Source organism: Engystomops pustulosus, chromosome 2 (assembly GCF_040894005.1).
Source record: "Engystomops pustulosus chromosome 2, aEngPut4.maternal, whole genome shotgun sequence".
Lineage (NCBI taxonomy): Eukaryota > Metazoa > Chordata > Amphibia > Anura > Leptodactylidae > Engystomops > Engystomops pustulosus.
The window spans coordinates 1,041,437-1,059,434 of record NC_092412.1 but is presented as its reverse complement, the minus strand read 5'-3'; the positions used below and the strand labels follow the sequence as shown (position 1 = coordinate 1,059,434).

The 17,998-nt window shown below is 52.0% G+C and overlaps 1 protein-coding gene across 1 annotated transcript in view; it reads right to left on the bottom strand.

The window, feature by feature from the left end:
- Positions 1-17,998, bottom strand: part of HPX (hemopexin) — a 212,049-nt gene that overhangs the window by 32,902 nt on the left and 161,149 nt on the right. The window contains exon 3 of the mRNA XM_072133582.1: positions 17,249-17,321. The gene's annotated coding sequence lies outside the window, so the exon portion shown is untranslated. The remainder of the gene's footprint in view (positions 1-17,248; positions 17,322-17,998) is intronic.

Sequence of the window (17,998 nt, the reverse complement as noted above, 5' to 3'; positions counted from 1 at the left end):
GGTTACAGGACATGGGGGTAACAAGGAAGGGGCAGTGGGGTTATGGCTGGTGAGCTCTGGTTACAGGACATGGGGTAACAAGGAAGGGACAGCGGGGTTATGGCTGGTGAGCTCTGGTTACAGGACATGGGGTAATAAGGAAGGGGCAGCGGGGTTATGGCTGGTGAGCTCTGGTTATAGGACATGGGGTAACAAGGAGGGGGCAGCGGGGTTATGGCTGGTGAGCTCTGGTTATAGGACATGGGGTAACAAGGAAGTGGCAGCGGGGTTATGGCTGGTGAGCTCTGGTTACAGGACATGGGGTAACAAGGAAGGGGCAGCGGGGTTATGGCTGGTGAGCTCTGGTTACAGGACATGGGGTAACAAGGAAGGGGCAGCGGGGTTATGGCTGGTGAGCTCTGGTTATAGGACATGGGGGTAACAAGGAAGGGGCAGCGGGGTTATGGCTGGTGAGCTCTGGTTAGAGGACATGGGGGTAACAAGGAAGGGGCAGCGGGGTTATGGCTGGTGAGCTCTGGTTAGAGGACATGGGGGTAACAAGGAAGGGGCAGCGGGGTTATGGCTGGTGAGCTCTGGTTAGAGGACATGGGGGTAACAAGGAAGGGGCAGCGGGGTTATGGCTGGTGAGCTCTGGTTATAGAACATGGGGTAACAAGGAAGGGGCAGCGGGGTTATGGCTGGTGAGCTCTGGTTAGAGGACATGGGGTAACAAGGAAGTGGCAGCGGGGTTATGGCTGGTGAGCTCTGGTTACAGGACATGGGGTAACAAGGAAGGGGCAGCGGGGTTATGGCTGGTGAGCTCTGGTTATAGGACATGGGGTAACAAGGAAGGGGCAGCGGGGTTATGGCTGGTGAGCTCTGGTTACAGGACATGGGGTAACAAGGAAGGGGCAGCGGGGTTATGGCTGGTGAGCTCTGGTTAGAGGACATGGGGGTAACAAGGAAGGGGCAGCGGGGTTATGGCTGGTGAGCTCTGGTTAGAGGACATGGGGGTAACAAGGAAGGGGCAGCGGGGTTATGGCTGGTGAGCTCTGGTTACAGGACATGGGGTAACAAGGAGGGGGCAGCGGGGTTATGGCTGGTGAGCTCTGGTTATAGGACATGGGGGTAACAAGGAAGGGGCAGCGGGGTTATGGCTGGTGAGCTCTGGTTACAGGACATGGGGTAACAAGGAAGGGGCAGCGGGGTTATGGCTGGTGAGCTCTGGTTACAGGACATGGGGTAACAAGGAAGGGGCAGCGGGGTTATGGCTGGTGAGCTCTGGTTACAGGACATGGGGGTAACAAGGAAGGGGCAGCGGGGTTATGGCTGGTGAGGTCTGGTTACAGGACATGGGGGTAACAAGGAAGGGGCAGCGGGGTTATGGCTGGTGAGCTCTGGTTATAGGACATGGGGTAACAAGGAAGGGGCAGCGGGGTTATGGCTGGTGAGCTCTGCTATATAGGACATGGGGTAACAAGGAAGGGGCAGCGGGGTTATGGCTGGTGAGCTCTGGTTATAGGACATGGGGTAACAAGGAAGGGGCAGCGGGGTTATGGCTGGTGAGCTCTGCTATATAGGACATGGGGGTAATAAGGAAGGGGCAGCGGGGTTATGGCTGGTGAGCTCTGCTATATAGGACATGGGGTAACAAGGAAGGGGCAGCGGGGTTATGGCTGGTGAGCTCTGCTATATAGGACATGGGGGTAATAAGGAAGGGGCAGCGGGGTTATGGCTGGTGAGCTCTGCTATATAGGACATGGGGTAACAAGGAAGGGGCAGCGGGGTTATGGCTGGTGAGCTCTGGTTACAGGACATGGGGGTAATAAGGAAGGGGCAGCGGGGTTATGGCTGGTGAGCTCTGCTATATAGGACATGGGGTAACAAGGAAGGGGCAGCGGGGTTATGGCTGGTGAGCTCTGGTTACAGGACATGGGGTAATAAGGAAGGGGCAGCGGGGTTATGGCTGGTGAGCTCTGGTTACAGGACATGGGGTAACAAGGAAGGGGCAGCGGGGTTATGGCTGGTGAGCTCTGGTTACAGGACATGGGGGTAACAAGGAAGGGGCAGCGGGGTTATGGCTGGTGAGGTCTGGTTACAGGACATGGGGGTAACAAGGAAGGGGCAGCGGGGTTATGGCTGGTGAGCTCTGGTTATAGGACATGGGGTAACAAGGAAGGGGCAGCGGGGTTATGGCTGGTGAGCTCTGGTTATAGGACATGGGGTAACAAGGAAGGGGCAGCGGGGTTATGGCTGGTGAGCTCTGCTATATAGGACATGGGGTAACAAGGAAGGGGCAGCGGGGTTATGGCTGGTGAGCTCTGCTATATAGGACATGGGGTAACAAGGAAGGGGCAGCGGGGTTATGGCTGGTGAGCTCTGCTATATAGGACATGGGGGTAATAAGGAAGGGGCAGCGGGGTTATGGCTGGTGAGCTCTGGTTACAGGACATGGGGGTAATAAGGAAGGGGCAGCGGGGTTATGGCTGGTGAGCTCTGCTATATAGGACATGGGGTAACAAGGAAGGGGCAGCGGGGTTATGGCTGGTGAGCTCTGGTTACAGGACATGGGGTAATAAGGAAGGGGCAGCGGGGTTATGGCTGGTGAGCTCTGGTTACAGGACATGGGGGTAACAAGGAAGGGGCAGTGGGGTTATGGCTGGTGAGCTCTGGTTACAGGACATGGGGTAACAAGGAAGGGGCAGCGGGGTTATGGCTGGTGAGCTCTGGTTACAGGACATGGGGTAACAAGGAAGGGACAGCGGGGTTATGGCTGGTGAGCTCTGGTTACAGGACATGGGGTAATAAGGAAGGGGCAGCGGGGTTATGGCTGGTGAGCTCTGGTTATAGGACATGGGGTAACAAGGAAGTGGCAGCGGGGTTATGGCTGGTGAGCTCTGGTTACAGGACATGGGGTAACAAGGAAGGGGCAGCGGGGTTATGGCTGGTGAGCTCTGGTTATAGGACATGGGGTAACAAGGAAGTGGCAGCGGGGTTATGGCTGGTGAGCTCTGGTTATAGGACATGGGGGTAACAAGGAAGGGGCAGCGGGGTTATGGCTGGTGAGCTCTGGTTATAGGACATGGGGTAACAAGGAAGGGGCAGCGGGGTTATGGCTGGTGAGCTCTGGTTACAGGACATGGGGTAATAAGGAAGGGGCAGCGGGGTTATGGCTGGTGAGCTCTGGTTATAGGACATGGGGGTAACAAGGAAGGGGCAGCGGGGTTATGGCTGGTGAGCTCTGGTTACAGGACATGGGGTAACAAGGAAGGGGCAGCGGGGTTATGGCTGGTGAGCTCTGGTTATAGGACATGGGGTAACAAGGAAGGGGCAGCGGGGTTATGGCTGGTGAGCTCTGGTTATAGGACATGGGGGTAACAAGGAAGGGGCAGCTGGGTTATGGCTGTTGAGCTCTGGTTATAGGACATGGGGTAACAAGGAAGGGGCAGCGGGGTTATGGCTGGTGAGCTCTGGTTAGAGGACATGGGGTAACAAGGAAGGGGCAGCGGGGTTATGGCTGGTGAGCTCTGGTTATAGGACATGGGGGTAACAAGGAAGGGGCAGCGGGGTTATGGCTGGTGAGCTCTGGTTACAGGATATGGGGTAACAAGGAAGGGGCAGCGGGGTTATGGCTGGTGAGCTCTGGTTAGAGGACATGGGGTAACAAGGAAGGGGCAGCGGGGTTATGGCTGGTGAGCTCTGGTTACAGGACATGGGGTAACAAGGAAGGGGCAGCGGGGTTATGGCTGGTGAGCTCTGGTTATAGGACATGGGGTAACAAGGAAGGGGCAGCGGGGTTATGGCTGGTGAGCTCTGGTTATAGGACATGGGGTAACAAGGAAGGGGCAGCGGGGTTATGGCTGGTGAGCTCTGGTAATAGGACATGGGGGTAACAAGGAAGGGGCAGCTGGGTTATGGCTGTTGAGCTCTGGTTATAGGACATGGGGTAACAAGGAAGGGGCAGCGGGGTTATGGCTGGTGAGCTCTGGTTAGAGGACATGGGGTAACAAGGAAGGGGCAGCGGGGTTATGGCTGGTGAGCTCTGGTTATAGGACATGGGGGTAACAAGGAAGGGGCAGCGGGGTTATGGCTGGTGAGCTCTGGTTATAGGACATGGGGTAACAAGGAAGGGGCAGCGGGGTTATGGCTGGTGAGCTCTGGTTATAGGACATGGGGGTAAGAAGGAAGGGGCAGCTTGGTTATGGCTGTTGAGCTCTGGTTATAGGACATGGGGTAACAAGGAAGGGGCAGCGGGGTTATGGCTGGTGAGCTCTGGTTAGAGGACATGGGGTAACAAGGAAGGGGCAGCGGGGTTATGGCTGGTGAGCTCTGGTTATAGGACATGGGGGTAACAAGGAAGGGGCAGCGGGGTTATGGCTGGTGAGCTCTGGTTACAGGACATGGGGGTAACAAGGAAGGGACAGTGGGGCAATGGCTGGTGAGCTCTGGTTATAGGACATGGGGTAACAAGGAAGGGGCAGCGGGGTTATGGCTGGTGAGCTCTGGTTATAGGACATGGGGTAACAAGGAAGGGGCAGCGGGGTTATGGCTGGTGAGCTCTGGTTATAGAACATGGGGTAACAAGGAAGGGGCAGCGGGGTTATGGCTGGTGAGCTCTGGTTATAGAACATGGGGTAACAAGGAAGGGGCAGCGGGGTTATGGCTGGTGAGCTCTGGTTATAGGACATGGGGGTAACAAGGAAGGGGCAGCGTCGTTATGGCTGGTGAGCTCTGGTTACAGGATATGGGGTAACAAGGAAGGGGCAGCGGGGTTATGGCTGGTGAGCTCTGGTTAGAGGACATGGGGTAACAAGGAAGGGGCAGCGGGGTTATGGCTGGTGAGCTCTGGTTACAGGACATGGGGTAACAAGGAAGGGGCAGCGGGGTTATGGCTGGTGAGCTCTGGTTACAGGACATGGGGTAACAAGGAAGGGGCAGCGGGGTTATGGCTGGTGAGCTCTGGTTATAGGACATGGGGTAACAAGGAAGGGGCAGCGGGGTTATGGCTGGTGAGGTCTGGTTACAGGACATGGGGGTAACAAGGAAGGGGCAGCGGGGTTATGGCTGGTGAGCTCTGGTTACAGGACATGGGGTAACAAGGAAGGGGCAGCGGGGTTATGGCTGGTGAGCTCTGGTTACAGGACATGGGGTAACAAGGAAGGGGCAGCGGGGTTATGGCTGGTGAGCTCTGGTTACAGGACATGGGGTAACAAGGAAGGGGCAGCGGGGTTATGGCTGGTGAGCTCTGGTTATAGGACATGGGGTAACAAGGAGGGGGCAGCGGGGTTATGGCTGGTGAGCTCTGGTTATAGGACATGGGGTAACAAGGAAGGGGCAGCGGGGTTATGGCTGGTGAGCTCTGGTTATAGGACATGGGGGTAATAAGGAAGGGGCAGCGGGGCTATGGCTGGTGAGCTCCGGTTATAGGACATGGGGTAACAAGGAAGGGGCAGCGGGGTTATGGCTGGTGAGCTCTGGTTACAGGACATGGGGTAACAAGGAAGGGGCAGCGGGGTTATGGCTGGTGAGCTCTGGTTATAGGACATGGGGGTAACAAGGAAGGGGCAGCGGGGTTATGGCTGGTGAGCTCTGGTTATAGGACATGGGGTAACAAGGAAGGGGCAGCGGGGTTATGGCTGGTGAGCTCTGGTTATAGGACATGGGGGTAACAAGGAAGGGGCAGCTTGGTTATGGCTGTTGAGCTCTGGTTACAGGACATGGGGTAACAAGGAAGGGGCAGCGGGGTTATGGCTGGTGAGCTCTGGTTATAGGACATGGGGTAACAAGGAAGGGGCAGCGGGGTTATGGCTGGTGAGCTCTGGTTATAGGACATGGGGTAACAAGGAAGGGGCAGCGGGGTTATGGCTGGTGAGCTCTGGTTACAGGACATGGGGTAACAAGGAAGGGGCAGCGGGGTTATGGCTGGTGAGCTCTGGTTACAGGACATGGGGTAACAAGGAAGGGGCAGCGGGGTTATGGCTGGTGAGCTCTGGTTATAGGACATGGGGTAACAAGGAGGGGGCAGCGGGGTTATGGCTGGTGAGCTCTGGTTATAGGACATGGGGTAACAAGGAAGGGGCAGCGGGGTTATGGCTGGTGAGCTCTGGTTATAGGACATGGGGGTAATAAGGAAGGGGCAGCGGGGCTATGGCTGGTGAGCTCCGGTTATAGGACATGGGGTAACAAGGAAGGGGCAGCGGGGTTATGGCTGGTGAGCTCTGGTTACAGGACATGGGGTAACAAGGAAGGGGCAGCGGGGTTATGGCTGGTGAGCTCTGGTTATAGGACATGGGGGTAACAAGGAAGGGGCAGCGGGGTTATGGCTGGTGAGCTCTGGTTATAGGACATGGGGTAACAAGGAAGGGGCAGCGGGGTTATGGCTGGTGAGCTCTGGTTATAGGACATGGGGGTAACAAGGAAGGGGCAGCTTGGTTATGGCTGTTGAGCTCTGGTTACAGGACATGGGGTAACAAGGAAGGGGCAGCGGGGTTATGGCTGGTGAGCTCTGGTTATAGGACATGGGGTAACAAGGAAGGGGCAGCGGGGTTATGGCTGGTGAGCTCTGGTTATAGGACATGGGGTAACAAGGAAGGGGCAGCGGGGTTATGGCTGGTGAGCTCTGGTTACAGGACTTGGGGTAACAAGGAAGGCGCAGCGGGGTTATGGCTGGTGAGCTCTGGTTATAGGACATGGGGTAACAAGGAAGGGGCAGCGGGGTTATGGCTGGTGAGCTCTGGTTACAGGACATGGGGTAACAAGGAAGGGGCAGCGGGGTTATGGCTGGTGAGCTCTGGTTACAGGACATGGGGTAACAAGGAAGGGGCAGCGGGGTTATGTCCTCTGGTTAGCAGGTTAGGCTGCCCTCGCACTCAGGTGTGCAGTGTATTTTGGCCCAATCCCACGGGCTCTTATCACTCATTATTAAGGCCAAGGCTTCGTGCAAGTCAGTAACCCCATTACCTCGGTGCTGACCCCATCAGGGGCGCTAGAAAGAGCCGGTACAATCCAGTGCACAACATCTACAGGTGGTCTCTCGCCTCAGTAGTGTCTGTGTAGAAGATGGGGGGCGCCTCAGTAGTGTCGGTGTAGAAGATGGGGGGCGCCTCAGTAGTGTCGGTGTAGTAGATGGGGGGGCGCCTCAGTAGTGTCGGTGTAGTAGATGGGGGGGCGCCTCAGTAGTGTCGGTGTAGTAGATGGGGGGGGCGCCTCAGTAGTGTCGGTGTAGTAGATGGGGGGGCGCCTCAGTAGTGTCGGTGTAGTAGATGGGGGGCGCCTCAGTAGTGTCGGTGTAGTAGATGGAGTGGGCGCCTCAGTAGTGTCGGTGTAGTAGATGGAGTGGGCGCCTCAGTAGTGTCGGTGTAGAAGATGGGGGGCGCCTCAGCAGTGTCGGTGCAGAAGATGGGGGGGGGGCGCCTCAGTAGTGTCGGTGTAGTAGATGGGGGCGCCTCAGTAGTGTCGGTGCGGAAGATGGGGGGGCGCCTCAGTAGTGTCGGTGCAGAAGATGGTGGGCGCCTCAGTAGTGTCAGTGTCGAAGATGGGGGGCGCCTCAGTAGTGTCGGTGCCGAAGATGGGGGGCGCCTCAGTAGTGTCGGTGTAGAAGATGGGGGGGCGCCTCAGTAGTGTTGGTGTAGAAGATGGGGGGCGCCTCAGTAGTGTCGGTGCCGAAGATGGGGGCGCCTCAGTAGTGTCGGTGCCGAAGATGGGGGGCGCCTCAGTAGTGTCGGTGTAGTAGATGGGGGGGGGGCGCCTCAGTAGTGTCGGTGCGGAAGTTGGGGGGGCGCCTCAGTAGTGTCGGTGCGGAAGTTTTGGGGCGCCTCAGTAGTGTCGGTGTAGAAGATGGGGGGGGCGCCTCAGTAGTGTCGGTGTAGAAGATGGGGGGGGGCGCCTCAGTAGTGACGGAGCAGAAGATGGGGGGAGCCTCAGTATTGTCGGTGTAGAAGATGGGGGGCGCCTCAGTAGTGTCGGTGTAGAAGATGGGGGGTGCCTCAGTAGTGTCGGTGTGGAAGATGGGGGGCGCCTCAGTAGTGTCGGTGCGGAAGATGGGGGGGGCGCCTCAGTAGTGTCGGTGTAGAAGATGGGGGGGGCGCCTCAGTAGTGTTGGTGCGGAAGATGGGGGGGGCGCCTCAGTAGTGTTGGTGCGGAAGATGATGGGGCGCCTCAGTAGTGTCGGTGCGGAAGATGGGGGGCGCCTCAGTAGTGTCGGTGTAGTAGATGGGGGGCGCCTCAGTAGTGTCGGTGTAGAAGATGGGGGCGCCTCAGTAGTGTCGGTGCGGAAGATGGGGGGGGCGCCTCAGTAGTGTTGGTGCGGAAGATGATGGGGTGCCTCAGTAGTGTCGGTGCGGAAGATGGGGGGGGCGCCTCAGTAGTGTCGGTGCGGAAGATGGGGGGGGCGCCTCAGTAGTGTTGGTGCGGAAGATGATGGGGTGCCTCAGTAGTGTCGGTGCGGAAGATGGGGGGGGCGCCTCAGTAGTGTCGGTGCGGAAGATGGGGGGGGCGCCTCAGTAGTGTCGGTGTAGTAGATGGGGGGCGCCTCGGTAGTGTCGGTGTAGTAGATGGGGGGGGCGCCTCAGTAGTGTCGGTGTAGTAGATGGGGGGGCGCCTCAGTAGTGTCGGTGCGGAAGATGGGGGGGGGGCGCCTCAGTAGTGTCGGTGTAGTAGATGGGGGGCGCCTCGGTAGTGTCGGTGCAGAGGATGGGGGGGGGGCGCCTCAGTAGTGTCGGTGTAGTAGATGGGGGGCGCCTCGGTAGTGTCGGTGTAGTAGATGGGGGGGCGCCTCAGTAGTGTCGGTGTAGTAGATGGGGGGGGGGCGCCTCAGTAGTGTCGGTGTAGTAGATGGGGGGCGCCTCGGTAGTGTCGGTGTAGTAGATGGGGGGGGCGCCTCGGTAGTGTCGGTGTAGTAGATGGGGGGGCGCCTCAGTAGTGTCGGTGTAGTAGATGGGGGGCGCCTCGGTAGTGTCGGTGTAGTAGATGATGGGGCGCCTCTGTAGTGTCGGTGCAGAGGATGGGGGGGGGCGCCTCAGTAGTGTCGGTGTAGTAGATGGGGGGGCGCCTCGGTAGTGTCGGTGTAGTAGATGATGGGGCGCCTCTGTAGTGTCGGTGCAGAGGATGGGGGGGGGGGCGCCTCAGTAGTGTCGGTGTAGTAGATGGGGGGCGCCTCGGTAGTGTCGGTGTAGTAGATGGGGGGGCGCCTCAGTAGTGTCGGTGCAGAGGATGGGGGGGGGGCGCCTCAGTAGTGTCGGTGTAGTAGATGGGGGGGCGCCTCAGTAGTGTCGGTGTAGTAGATGGGGGGGCGCCTCAGTAGTGTCGGTGTAGTAGATGGGGGGGCGCCTCAGTAGTGTCGGTGTAGTAGATGGGGGGGCGCCTCAGTAGTGTCGGTGTAGTAGATGGGGGGGCGCCTCGGTAGTGTCGGTGTAGTAGATGATGGGGCGACTCTGTAGTGTCGGTGCAGAGGATGGGGGGGGGGGGCGCCTCAGTAGTGTCGGTGTAGTAGATGGGGGGGCGCCTCGGTAGTGTCGGTGTAGTAGATGATGGGGCGCCTCTGTAGTGTCGGTGCAGAGGATGGGGGGGGGGCGCCTCAGTAGTGTCGGTGTAGTAGATGGGGGGGCGCCTCAGTAGTGTCGGTGTAGTAGATGGGGGGGCGCCTCAGTAGTGTCGGTGTAGTAGATGGGGGGGCGCCTCAGTAGTGTCGGTGTAGTAGATGGGGGGCGCCTCGGTAGTGTCGGTGTAGTAGATGGGGGGGGCGCCTCGGTAGTGTCGGTGTAGTAGATGGGGGGGCGCCTCAGTAGTGTCGGTGTAGTAGATGGGGGGCGCCTCGGTAGTGTCGGTGTAGTAGATGATGGGGCGCCTCTGTAGTGTCGGTGCAGAGGATGGGGGGGGGGCGCCTCAGTAGTGTCGGTGTAGTAGATGGGGGGGCGCCTCGGTAGTGTCGGTGTAGTAGATGATGGGGCGCCTCTGTAGTGTCGGTGCAGAGGATGGGGGGGGGGGCGCCTCAGTAGTGTCGGTGTAGTAGATGGGGGGCGCCTCGGTAGTGTCGGTGTAGTAGATGGGGGGGCGCCTCAGTAGTGTCGGTGTAGTAGATGGGGGGGCGCCTCAGTAGTGTCGGTGTAGTAGATGGGGGGGCGCCTCGGTAGTGTCGGTGTAGTAGATGATGGGGCGACTCTGTAGTGTCGGTGCAGAGGATGGGGGGGGGGCGCCTCAGTAGTGTCGGTGTAGTAGATGGGGGGGCGCCTCGGTAGTGTCGGTGTAGTAGATGATGGGGCGCCTCTGTAGTGTCGGTGCAGAGGATGGGGGGGGGGGCGCCTCAGTAGTGTCGGTGTAGTAGATGGGGGGCGCCTCAGTAGTGTCGGTGTAGTAGATGGGGGGGCGCCTCAGTAGTGTCGGTGTAGTAGATGGGGGGGCGCCTCAGTAGTGTCGGTGTAGTAGATGGGGGGGCGCCTCAGTAGTGTCGGTGTAGTAGATGGGGGGGCGCCTCAGTAGTGTCGGTGTAGTAGATGGGGGGGGGGCGCCTCGGTAGTGACGGTGTAGTAGATGGGGGGGGCGCCTCTGTAGTGTCGGTGCAGAGGATGGGGGGGGGTGGCGCCTCGGTAGTGACGGTGTGGAAGATGATGGGGGGCGCCTCAGTAGTGACGGTGTAGAGGATGGGGGGGGGGGCGCCTCTGTAGTGTCGGTGCAGAGGATGGGGGGGGGTGGCGCCTCAGTGTTTTCTTTACACAATAATTGAATAAAATAAGCCGAATTCGGCACAATGGCAAAAAATGTTTTGGGACAAAAAAGTTTTTACATTTTTTAAAAAGTCTATTAAAGCCTAATAAATGTATACAGGCAGTCCCCGGGACTGTATACTTTATCATTGTAGCCCCAGCCAGAACTTTTTTGGTCTCTGTGACAGTTGGATTTAAAAAATGTTGTGTTGTCATAAGAACCAGGAGTAACCCTAAATCTTCATTACAGACACCGGTGATAACTGTTACAGCTGTAGAACTAAAGTACAAGAAATTACCAATATCCACAGGTCCGTCTGTAACTAGGGGTCGTATGTAAGTCGAGTGTTCTTAAGTAGGGGACCGCCTGTATAAATGTGTTATCTCCCTGATCGCAGCGACCCAATGAATGAGACCATCCGGAGCGCGACTCGAAGCCGCGGAAACAAAGAGAACAGGAAAATGGCGTAAATGCTAATATTTTGGTGCAGTTCGCTGCATGTGATATTTTCTCCCGCTCCCCCGTACACGGCGGGATGTATAAAATACTGACGCTACAAAATACAAGACCTCGTGCAGCGCGACAGGGAAAAGAAAATAAAGTTATAGATGTTTAAAGACGGAAGTGAAAACTGGAAATGCAGGAATGGAAAAGGAAATCTACCGCGAAAATCCGTCCTACCACACCAGGACACCGAGACGCTGGTAATCTTCATTATCCTTGGCCTCCTTCCTTCTAAAATCAACTTCTAAACTTCTGCAAAGATTATAGGAGGGGGAAGTGCTTAGGAGACAGGGGGAGGGGGGGGGGGGTGACTGTAGCAGCCTCGACAGTATAACAGCCTGTGAATCTACAGCACAGGGTGGCTCTGGTGATGCCCTCTTGGTGACTTTCATTCTTGCCTTTTATGCTCATATCTGGAAAAAGTTTTTTTCCTGATGTGCGGATGATCCTCCATATAAGGAATTTTGAAACATTACAAAGGTCCTGAGGAGGGTCTCAGTCCATTGACCTTATAGGTCCAGGTTCCTGGTCTTGGGGCCTCTTTTAGATATTCCGTTTGGGGAGCACAGGTGGCTGCGTAGGTTCCTCTCGCACTTCCTGGTGATGAGATCTACATGGTGGACTTCCTTGGGAACAAAACTATCAAAGGGTATGAAAAAAAATATTGGGGCAGATTTATTTACCCGGTCCATTCGCGATCCAGCGGCGCGTTCTCTGCGGTGGATTCGGGTCCGGCCGGGATTTATTAAGGCAGTTCCTCCGACGTCCACCAGGTGGCGCTGCTGCGCTGATGTTCCCCGGAGCAGCGGTTTTTCCGAATTCGTCGGGTTTTCGTTCTGCCACGCCCCCCGATTTCCGTCGCGTGCACGCCAGCACAAATCGGAAATATTCAGGTAACACTTTGGGAAAACGCGAATCGGGCCCTTAATAAATGACCCCCTTTGTGTTAATCTTATAGGCTGGACTTGATAGACCTGTGTCTTTTCCACCATGAGGCTATGAACATCTCTGACTGATCGTGGACCTGACCCAATGAAATACTAGTGTTGTCCTTCACATCATCTTTCTCCACCTTCTGACCTTGTTTTCCTCCACTTCCCTGTGTTGTCCTCTTCCACCTTTTAGGATTATCCTATTTCACTGCCAGGCCATGTCAATTTCCCAGAGTTGTTCTCCTTTACATCCAGCGTTGTCCTCCTCCACCTCCCAGTGTTATCCTCTTCCACCTCTTTGTTGTCCTCCCCTACCATCCAGCAGTCCTAATCTCCTCCTACCTCTCAGGATTATCCTACGTTCCAGGCCATGTCTTCCTCCACTGATAGAGAAAAAGCATTGTTGAAAGAAAGCCAAAAAACGCTCACCCAATGGGTCCTCGTGGCACCAACTCCCACTTCTGCGACTCGGATCTCCACGTGACCAGCGTGCCTAACAGGGAAGAATCCAAAAAAGTACAGCGATCCAGCGCAGGATAGTGAAGAAAATCTTTAAACTCTTTTTATTGGCTCCAATATACACAAGAGTACACTTACATACGCTCCAGCACTGCGTCCACGGTATGGACTAAAGTTTCTTGCCTACGCGTTTCGAGTGCGTTATGCACTCTTACTCATGGCTACCGCAAAGCTGGAAAAGACAGATAATATACTATCCCGGACGTGCGTCAGTGAGACAGGGGAGTTGAACTCCACCTGCTCATTATGATGTGCGTGTATGCGGCGTAATTAGTGTCTTTTCCAGGTGTGCGGCAGTGTTTAACCCCTAGGCGCACCAGGACGTTATAGTACGTCCCCGGGACTAGATGCTTAGCGCACGGGGACGTTCTATAACGTCCTGCTTCTGGCACCGGCTCACGAACGGAGCCGGTACCAGAAGCAGCGGCTGTCAGCTAACACCCGCGATCGGAGCCGGCTCCGATCGCGGGTGTTAACCCCTTACACGCCGCGGTCAAACATGACCGCGGCGTGTAAGGGTGTTTGCGCTGTGGATCGGATCCCCCGTGCCGCTTACCGGGAAATCCGATCCACTTCTGGGCAGCTCCGAGGACTGGCATGTGCCCCGGAGCTGCCCGGTCTCCATGGCAGCCAGATCCCTTCCGGGTCTGACTGTAAAGTGTCTGAGCATGCGCAAGCACCGCCAGACATTGTACACTGCTCTACAATAAAATAGTATTATACAGCAGTGTATTGGACTTAAACCAGTGATCAGAGCATCAGCGAATCAGAGCATCGCTGGTTCAAGTTCAAGTAAGTATAAGTAAAAACATGTAAAAACACTGAACACTACACATTATAATAAATAAAAAATAAATACATAAAATAGAAGCCCCTAAAATGTCACTTTCCCATCAAAACACTTAATAAAGTATCAAAAACACAAAAAACCCCGCATATTTGGTATTGCCGCGTCCGTAACAATCTGTATAATAAAACAGAATCGTTACTGGACCCGCACGGTAAACGCCGTAGAAAAAAAAACGCAAAAACGTTCCGAAAAAAGATAATTTTTAATTAATACCCTATAAAAAAAATGCTCTAAAAAGTAATTTAAAAAATGTTACGCACTCTAAAATAAGCTAAAAATAACAACTCTTCTCACAAAAAATAAGCCCCTAACCAGATTTGTCAGCTGAAAAATATAAAAGTTCTGCATATGAAAAGATGGCGATGCTAAAATGAACAAGATCTTCTCCAAATTGGTTTTTATTCAGTACAATTGAATAAAATACACAAAACCCCTACATATTTGGTATCCCTGCGTCTGTAACAATCTGCATAATAAAACAGAATTGTTATTGGACCTGCAAAATGAACCCCGTAAAAAACCTCAAAAACACTGCGAAAAAAAGATCATTTTCAATTAATACCCTATAAAAATGCTCTAAAAAGGGATTTAAAAAATGTTTTGCACTCTAAAATAAGACCACTAAAAAGAACAATCCTTCTCGCAAAAAATAAGCCCTTAAACAGATTTGTGAGGCGAAAAATAAAAAAGTTCTGCATATGAAAGACGGTGATGATAAAAGTAACAACATTTTTGCCAAATTACTTTTTATGCACTAAAAATGGGAAAAAAATAAAAAATCTATATAAATGAGGTCTTTTTGTAATCGTGGCGACCCATAGAATAAAAATAATATACTATTTTTATGGTATGGTAAACAGCCAAAAAAAACCCCATAAAAATCTTCCTGAAAAGTGATGATTTTCATTTCCTCCACCAACAAAGAGTTAATAAAATCTCACCAATTAGCCTATAGATTCCCCCAAATTACGTACCAGAAAAGTGCATCTCATGTGGCAAAAGAAATAAGCCCCTATAGGTCCTCAATAAAAAAAAGAAAAAAATTCTAGCCTGTACAATGTGACATAGCAAATCTGCTCCGGATGGCGCCTCCTTCCCTTCTATGCCCGGCCGTGCGCCCATACAGCAGTCACCACCACATATGGGGTATCCGTGTACTCGGGAGAGATTGGGTAACAAACTTTGTGGAGCCTTTATTCATTTAATCCATTGTAAATGTTTAATTTTCCACCCAAAATGAATGTATTGTGAAAAAATATTACAATTTGCAGACTGCACCTCCATTTTGTTTTAACCCCTATAAAACACGTAAAGCGTTAACAAACTTCTTAAAAATGGTTTTTTATACGTTGAGGGGTGTAGTTTCCACAATGGGGTAATTTATGAGTCTCGCTATTATTTAGGCCTCTCACAGTCAATTAGAAGTTGAGCAGGTCCATCTAAATACGGGTTTTGGTGATTTTACAAAAAATTTGAAAAATGGCCCCTAAATTCTGAGCCTCATAACATTCTAGTAAAATATGTGGAATCTTAAAAAACCATCCAACATAAAGCAGAGACCCGGGAAATGTAAGTTATGGATTTATTTGGGTGCTATGACTATCTGCATCAAAAGTAGAGAATTTAGAACGTTGAAAATAAAGAATTTTTCCAAATTTTTGCCAAATTTAGTTTTTTTTCATAACTAAACACAAAAGATTTCATCCAAATTTTTAAACTAATTTGAAGTACAATGTGTCACGGGAAAACAATCTCAAAATCCCCGGGATATCTCATAGCGTTCCAAAACTACAACCACTTATAGTGACACAGGGCAGATTTGAAGAATGGGGCCGCGTCCTTAAGGCCAAAATAGGCGGAGTCCCGTAGGGGTTAAAAAACATAACTATTTAATTGTTTATTTTGATTAAAAACAATTGCACAATTCAGTAATGTTAAAAACACTTGAAATAAACTATAGCCAAATGAAAAAGATGGATACTGCTGTCCGGTCGGTTAGTTTGCATATTTTCTGAGAATGCATGTTTACAAAGAGCAGATCGGACAACTATCTTTCGTGTTTGGGAGTAAAGACAGGGAAAATAGCAAGAATGATATGTGTCGTCCCGGTATATGAGCTGGGGATATGCGAGTTGATGTGAAAAAAGATCAAATCCGCAGTTTAACAGAGCGTATAGTTTATACAATGTCTCCATGGGAAGTTGAACAGATTCACTGTATAGAGGATCAGTTTGCAGGTAGTATATGGCGTGTATGTCTACATAAATGTCGGTATACGTGTGGCATGTAACATATATATCTCTGTATCTCTATGGGGTGGGCTTTAATAATGGAACATGAACTCCTGCTTGTAGTTCATGCCTCTTGGAAATCTCGTGTCCAGGTGAAATATCCAAAATGCCTCGCGATGGAAGAGTAGTTTATTGCGATCCCCTCCTCTGATGTTATGTCGGATCTGTTCAATGCCGTATGCCTGAAAGCCTTTACTATTTCCTCCATGCTCGTCGTTAAAATGTCTCGAGGCACCCAAAATGGTTTTTTTAGGGGCTAAGGTACCTAATTCTTTTTTCCCTATATCCCCGAGGTGTTCAAGGATGCGTTTTTTTAGTGTACGGGTGGCAGCCCCTACATATTTACAGTTACATATGGTGCATTCTGTAATGTACACAACAAAATCACTGTTGCAGTTATTGTCATTTTTGATATCGAATTCTAATGAGTTGGATGAATTTGTTTTTTGTTTTCACTACTGTGCATGTTTTGCACCTTTGTGCCTCACAATGAAAAAAACCCTTATGTGACAGCCAGGTGGTTTTATTTTTGTTAGTGGGTCTAAAACTGGGTGAGATCATATTGCCGATAGTCGGTGCCCTTTTGGAGACTATATTGCAACCGTTCTTTAGAATTTCTGCCAGTTTTTCATCCTGATACAGGATTGGCAGATGTTTGAGAATGAGATGTTTAATTTCCTCAAATTGGTTGCTGTATTGCAATGATAGAAACACTTTCTTGTTCTGTTTGTTTTTGGGATGTGGTTTCTCCACCAATAGGCTGTCTCTCGTTTTGTTCTTAACTATTTCAGTGGCCCGATTTAGTGTCCTATGTGTGTAACCCCTTTGTGATAATCTTTTTCTGATTTCTTTATTCTCTATGTCAGTGGTGGCGAACCTATGGCACTGGTGCCAGAGGTGGCACTCGGAGCCCTTTCTGTGGGCACTCAGGTCATCACCAGAGAGGACTCCCGGTATCTTCCTGCAGTCCCAGACAGCCCAGGACTTGCTGTGCACGGAGCTATATTAAAGTGACAGCTCAACCTGGGACTACTGGAGGAGTGGGAAGGTTTGGACAGATCTGGATTATCATTGTAGCTCCTGCTCCGGCCCTGACAATTCTTCCTGTTCATGGGACCCTGGAGGGAAGCTACAATGATCATCCAAATTTCTTCTATTTTCTGCTTTATTGGGGTCCTCAGGGGCTGGTATGAATGAAAGCTGTGACAGAGAAGGGAGTATAAATCACAAATTACATTTCTGTGTTGGCACTTTGCGATAAATAAGTTGCTCTTGGTCGTAGTTTGGGCACTCGGTCTCTAAAAGGTTCGCCATCACTGCTCTATGTCATAGTCATGTTGTGAACTGCAGTTCCTTTTTGCCCTAATCATCTCACCTATGGGTATGGATTTGATGGTGTGTCTAGGGTGCAGACTTGTAGCGTGCAGGATGGTGTTGCCTGACACCTTCTTTCTATGTGTGCTTGTACTCACAGTGGATCAAATCGCAGTGCTTTCCTTGGGACTTAACTTTTCACCGTCAATCAAATTTGATCTTTTTTCTACACTAAAAGACATAAACAAATTTATAAGAAATTTGACAATCAAAAGACATTTTTTTGAGAATGACGAACAAGGAAGTACCACGAATGATGCATCTGCTAATGGGAAACAAACAAACATCTACAAAGATCTTACTTTTGAAGAACAAAGAACACTCATTACATTATAAAGTCTTGATACTGCCCAACCTGTCCCTGATGTCCCTCCACCACCCATGGACTATATAAAAAACTCTACGTTTTACCCGATACAATCTAGGGCCAAATCCATGGACATTTTCCAGGAAGTAATGGAGAGGGAACTCAAGAAGCTGTCGGACAGTAATATCCATAACAAAAATAATGAGTTATGCAATGAAATGTGCCCTTAATGATCTGAAACATGATGCTGAAATAACTATCAGGATGGCGGTCAAGGGTGGCACGGTCGTAGTGATGAACACCAGAGAATATATCCAACAAACGGAGTTAATGCTCTCCGACCGCGCCACTTACCGTGTCCTCCCCTCCAATCCAACTGGAGTTTTCCACAAAAAAATCTCAGCTCTCATTCAGGAAAGCTTTGACTTAGGCATTATCAATGCTAAACAAAGGGACCACATGTTAGTTGTCAACCCTGTTACGCCTATTGTGTATACATTGCCCAAAGTCCACAAAGGGGAATCCCCCCCCCCATGCGACC